The following is a 6,403-nucleotide window of genomic DNA, read 5'->3' on the forward strand; positions in this document are numbered from 1 at the left end:
ATCTCAGTCAAACACACATGTAGGTAGATCTAGCTAGGCATCAGGGTGCAGAGAGAGAGAGAGAGAGAGAGAAAGAGAGCGAGAGAGAGAGAGAGAGAGAGAGAGAGAGAGAGAGAGAGAGAGAGAGAGAGAGAAGGAGAGGGTGAGAGAGAGAGAGAGAGAGAGAGAGAGAGAGAGAGAGAGAGAGAGAGAGAGAGAGAGAGGAGAGTTGAAGAGAGGGAGAGAGAGAGAGAGAGAGAGAGAGAGAGAGAGAGAGAGAGAGAGAGAGAGAGTTGAAGAGAGGGAGAGAGAGAGAGTTGAAGAGAGGGAGAGTGAGAAAGAGGAAAAGGGCGGGAGAGAGAGAGAAAGTTGAAGAGTGAGGGAGAGAGAGAGAGAGTTGAAGAGAGAGAGAGTGAGAAAGAGGAAAAGGGCGGGAGAGAGAGAGAAAGTTGAAGAGTGAGGGAGCAAGAGAGAGAGAGAGAGGGAAAGAGCAGGAGAGAGAGAGACAGACATAATATGACATTCAAAATGTCTTTAATCTTTTGGAACTTCTGTGAGTGTAATGTTCACTGTTCATTTTTATTGTTTATTTCACTTTTGTTTATTATCTACTCACTTGCTTTGGCAATGTTAACATATATTTCACATGCCAATAAAGCCCTTACATTGAATTAAGAGAGAGAGAGAGAGAGAGAGAGACAGAGTGAGAGAGAGAGAGCCACAGAGTGAGTGAACGAGACAGAGACAAAAACAGAGAGGTGTACAGCAGGAGAGAGAGGGGGGAGAGTGTGTGTGTGTGTGTGTGTGTGTGTGTGTGTGTGTGTGTGTGCGTGTGCGTGTGTGAGTCAGGTGTGACCAAACAAAGCACACCACACAGGTACAGTATGCCAGCTGTACTTTCCTCTCCTCCCCTCTACTCCTCCCCCTCCACCCCTCCACCCCTCAACCCCCTTGTGGTTCTGTCAGGATGAAAGCCTCCTTGTCTAAGGGCCTAATCTCAGGACGATTAGTCAACGCGTCTTGATTAAAAGCCTTGCAATGGCAACCTGACCCCCTCTCCTCTTTTCTTACCCACCTCTATAAAGTTGGCCCACAGGTGTCTGCACAATGCCTTACAGTACAGATCCAGGGATGACTTTCACATGAGTGTGAAAAAGAATGAAAGAACGACGAGTCCAGGCCGCGACCCATAGAGTTGTCTGCTGCAGCCCTGACAACAAGGATGGGACCCAAGCCCCAACACAGGCAACTCATACCATACATATACTAGTATGTCTGAAAACATCTATACAGTTCCGTATCGCAATATTCTTTTTGCACAATATTCTATCAACATTTGACTCCAAGTATTAATTTGTAATGTTTTTAGTTTTTTCTTGCTACTGTTGGTAGCTTTAGATCAGACACAGCTCTAGACGGCTGTACCTGGGCCAAAACGCTGGTATTTTTCATCCTATGGAGTGTAGTACGTACGGCCCAGTACATCACTGGGGCTAAGCTGCCTGCCATCCAGGACCTCTACACCAGGCGGTGTCTGAGGAAGGCCCTAAAAATTGTCAAAGACCCCAGCCACCCCAGTCATAGACTGTTCTTTCTACTACCGCATGGGAAGCGGTACCGGAGTGCCAAGTCTAGGACAAAAAGGCTTCTCAACAGTTTTTACACCCAAGCCATAAGACTCCTGAACAGGTAATCAAATGGCTACCCGGACTATTTGCATTGTGTGCCCCCCCCCACCAACCCCTCTTTTAAGCTGCTGCTGCTCTCTGTTTATCATATATGCATAGTCACTTTAACTATACATTCATGTACATACTACCTCAATTGGGCCGACCAACAACTGCTCCGGAACATTGACTAACCGGGCTTTTTGCATTGTGTCCCACCCACCACCCGCCAACCCCTCTTTTACGCTACTGCTACTCTCTGTTCATCATATATGCATAGTCCCTTTAACCATATTTAACCATATCTACATGTACATACTACCTCAATCAGCCTGACTAACCGGTGTCTGTATGTAGCCTCGCTACTTTTATAGCCTCGCTACTGTATATAGCCTGTCTTTTTACTGTTGTTTTTATTTCTTTACTTACCTATTGTTCACCTAATACCTTTTTTGCACTATTGGTTAGAGCCTTTAAGTAAGAATTTCACTGTAAGGTCTAATTCTGTTGTATTCGGCGCATGTGACAAATAAACTTTGATTTGATTTGATTCTTAATCTTCTTTTTAAATAGTAAACCAACATGTTTTCAGCACTTTTATTTCCCTGGCTGATCACAACTTGCTCCCTCATGTCTCTCTGCCTCTCTCTGCCTCTCTCTGCCTCTCTCTGCCTCTCTCTGCCTCTCTCTGCCTCTCTCTGTCTCTCTCTGTCTCTCTCTGTCTCTCTCTGTCTCTCTCTGTCTCTCTCTGTCTCTCTGCAGCAGACATAGTGAGCAATATGTTTGGAACATAGAATCGTAATACAAATCGCAGTATCGAAATATATATGAAATGGTGAGAATCGTATTACATATCTTATCGGCACCTGAGGTTCCTGACTGGCCAGGCTAACATGCTGTTTAAACAGTAGGAGACGGACAGAAGGGAACAAAGTGGCCAGGCTAGCATGCTGTTTAAACAGTAGGAGACGGACAGAAGGGAACAAAGTGGCCAGGCTAACATGCTGTTTAAACAGTAGGAGACGGACAGAAGGGAACAAAGTGGCCAGGCTAACATGCTGTTTAAACAGTAGGAGACGGACAGAAGGGAACAAAGTGGCCAGGCTAACATGCTGTTTAAACAGTAGGAGACGGACAGAAGGGAACAAAGTGGCCAGGCTAACATGCTGTTTAAACAGTAGGAGACGGACAGAAGGGAACAAAGTGGCCAGGCTAACATGCTGTTTAAACAGTAGGAGACGGACAGAAGGGAACAAAGTGGCCAGGCTAACATGCTGTTTAAACAGTAGGAGACGGACAGAAGGGAACAAAGTGGACAGGCTAACATGCTGTTTAAACAGTAGGAGACGGACAGAAGGGAACAAAGTGGCCAGGCTAACATGCTGTTTAAACAGTAGGAGACGGACAGAAGGGAACAAAGTGGCCAGGCTAACATGCTGTTTAAACAGTAGGAGACGGACAGAAGGGAACAAAGTGGCCAGGCTAGCATGCTGTTCAAACAGTAGGAGACGGACAGAAGGGAACAAAGTGGCCAGGCTAACATGCTGTTTAAACAGTAGGAGACGGACAGAAGGGAACAAAGTGGCCAGGCTAACATGCTGTTTAAACAGTTGGAGACGGACAGAAGGGAACAAAGTGGCCAGGCTAACATGCTGTTTAAACAGTAGGAGACGGACAGAAGGGAACAAAGTGGCCAGGCTAACATGCTGTTTAAACAGTAGGAGACGGACAGAAGGGAACAAAGTGGCCAGGCTAACATGCTGTTTAAACAGTTGGAGACGGACAGAAGGGAACAAAGTGGCCAGGCTAACATGCTGTTTAAACAGTAGGAGACGGACAGAAGGGAACAAAGTGGCCAGGCTAACATGCTGTTTAAACAGTAGGAGACGGACAGAAGGGAACAAAGTGGCCAGGCTAACATGCTGTTTAAACAGTAGGAGACGGACAGAAGGGAACAAAGTGGCCAGGCTAACATGCTGTTTAAACAGTAGGAGACGGACAGAAGGGAACAAAGTGGCCAGGCTAACATGCTGTTTAAACAGTAGGAGACGGACAGAAGGGAACAAAGTGGCCAGGCTAACATGCTGTTTAAACAGTAGGAGACGGACAGAAGGGAACAAAGTGGCCAGGCTAACATGCTGTTTAAACAGTAGGAGACGGACAGAAGGGAACAAAGTGGCCAGGCTAACATGCTGTTTAAACAGTAGAAGACGGACAGAAGGGAACAAAGTGGCCAGGCTAGCATGCTGTTTAAACAGTAGGAGACGGACAGAAGGGAACAAAGTGGCCAGGCTAACATGCTGTTTAAACAGTTGGAGACGGACAGAAGGGAACAAAGTGGCCAGGCTAGCATGCTGTTCAAACAGTTGGAGACGGACAGAAGGGAACAAAGTGGCCAGGCTAGCATGCTGTTTAAACAGTTGGAGACGGACAGAAGGGAACAAAGTGGCCAGGCTAACATGCTGTTTAAACAGTAGGAGACGGACAGAAGGGAACAAAGTGGCCAGGCTAACATGCTGTTTAAACAGTAGGAGACGGACAGAAGGGAACAAAGTGGCCAGGCTAACATGCTGTTTAAACAGTAGGAGACGGACAGAAGGGAACAAAGTGGACAGGCTAACATGCTGTTTAAACAGTAGGAGACGGACAGAAGGGAACAAAGTGGCCAGGCTAACATGCTGTTTAAACAGTAGGAGACGGACAGAAGGGAACAAAGTGGCCAGGCTAACATGCTGTTTAAACAGTAGGAGACGGACAGAAGGGAACAAAGTGGCCAGGCTAACATGCTGTTTAAACAGTAGGAGACGGACAGAAGGGAACAAAGTGGCCAGGCTAACATGCTGTTTAAACAGTAGGAGACGGACAGAAGGGAACAAAGTGGCCAGGCTAACATGCTGTTTAAACAGTTGGAGACAGACAGAAGGGAACAAAGTGGCCAGGCTAGCATGCTGTTTAAACAGTAGGAGACGGACAGAAGGGAACAAAGTGGCCAGGCTAACATGCTGTTTAAACAGTAGGAGACGGACAGAAGGGAACAAAGTGGACAGGCTAACATGCTGTTTAAACAGTTGGAGACAGACAGAAGGGAACAAAGTGGCCAGGCTAACATGCTGTTTAAACAGTTGGAGACAGACAGAAGGGAACAAAGTGGCCAGGCTAGCATGCTGTTTAAACAGTAGGAGACGGACAGAAGGGAACAAAGTGGACAGGCTAACATGCTGTTTAAACAGTTGGAGACAGACAGAAGGGAACAAAGTGGCCAGGCTAACATGCTGTTTAAACAGTAGGAGACAGACAGAAGGGAACAAAGTGGCCAGGCTAACATGCTGTTTAAACAGTAGGAGACGGACAGAAGGGAACAAAGTGGCCAGGCTAACATGCTGTTTAAACAGTAGGAGACGGACAGAAGGGAACAAAGTGGCCAGGCTAACATGCTGTTTAAACAGTAGGAGACGGACAGAAGGGAACAAAGTGGCCAGGCTAACATGCTGTTTAAACAGTAGGAGACGGACAGAAGGGAACAAAGTGGACAGGCTAACATGCTGTTTAAACAGTTGGAGACGGACTGAAGGGAACAAAGTGGCCAGGCTAACATGCTGTTTAAACAGTAGGAGACAGACAGAAGGGAACAAAGTGGCCAGGCTAACATGCTGTTTAAACAGTAGGAGACGGACAGAAGGGAACAAAGTGGACAGGCTAACATGCTGTTTAAACAGTAGGAGACGGACAGAAGGGAACAAAGTGGCCAGGCTAACATGCTGTTTAAACAGTAGGAGACGGACAGAAGGGAACAAAGTGGCCAGGCTAACATGCTGTTTAAACAGTAGGAGACAGACAGAAGGGAACAAAGTGGACAGGCTAACATGCTGTTTAAACAGTAGGAGACGGACAGAAGGGAACAAAGTGGCCAGGCTAACATGCTGTTTAAACAGTAGGAGACAGACAGAAGGGAACAAAGTGGACAGGCTAACATGCTGTTTAAACAGTAGGAGACGGACAGAAGGGAACAAAGTGGCCAGGCTAACATGCTGTTTAAACAGTAGGAGACGGACAGAAGGGAACAAAGTGGCCAGGCTAACATGCTGTTTAAACAGTAGGAGACGGACAGAAGGGAACAAAGTGGCCAGGCTAACATGCTGTTTAAACAGTAGGAGACAGACAGAAGGGAACAAAGTGGCCAGGCTAACATGCTGTTTAAACAGTAGGAGACGGACAGAAGGGAACAAAGTGGCCAGGCTAACATGCTGTTCAAACAGTAGGAGACGGACAGAAGGGAACAAAGTGGCCAGGCTAACATGCTGTTTAAACAGTAGGAGACGGACTGAAGGGAACAAAGTGGCCAGGCTAACATGCTGTTTAAACAGTAGGAGACGGACAGAAGGGAACAAAGTGGCCAGGCTAACATGCTGTTTAAACAGTAGGAGACGGACAGAAGGGAACAAAGTGGCCAGGCTAACATGCTGTTTAAACAGTAGGAGACGGACAGAAGGGAACAAAGTGGCCAGGCTAACATGCTGTTTAAACAGTAGGAGACGGACAGAAGGGAACAAAGTGGCCAGGCTAACATGCTGTTTAAACAGTAGGAGACGGACAGAAGGGAACAAAGTGGCCAGGCTAACATGCTGTTTAAACAGTAGGAGACGGACAGAAGGGAACAAAGTGGCCAGGCTAACATGCTGTTTAAACAGTAGGAGACGGACAGAAGGGAACAAAGTGGCCAGGCTAACATGCTGTTTAAACAGTAGGAGACGGACAGA

Source organism: Salvelinus fontinalis, unplaced genomic scaffold (genome assembly GCF_029448725.1).
Source record: "Salvelinus fontinalis isolate EN_2023a unplaced genomic scaffold, ASM2944872v1 scaffold_0998, whole genome shotgun sequence".
Classification (NCBI taxonomy): domain Eukaryota; kingdom Metazoa; phylum Chordata; class Actinopteri; order Salmoniformes; family Salmonidae; genus Salvelinus; species Salvelinus fontinalis.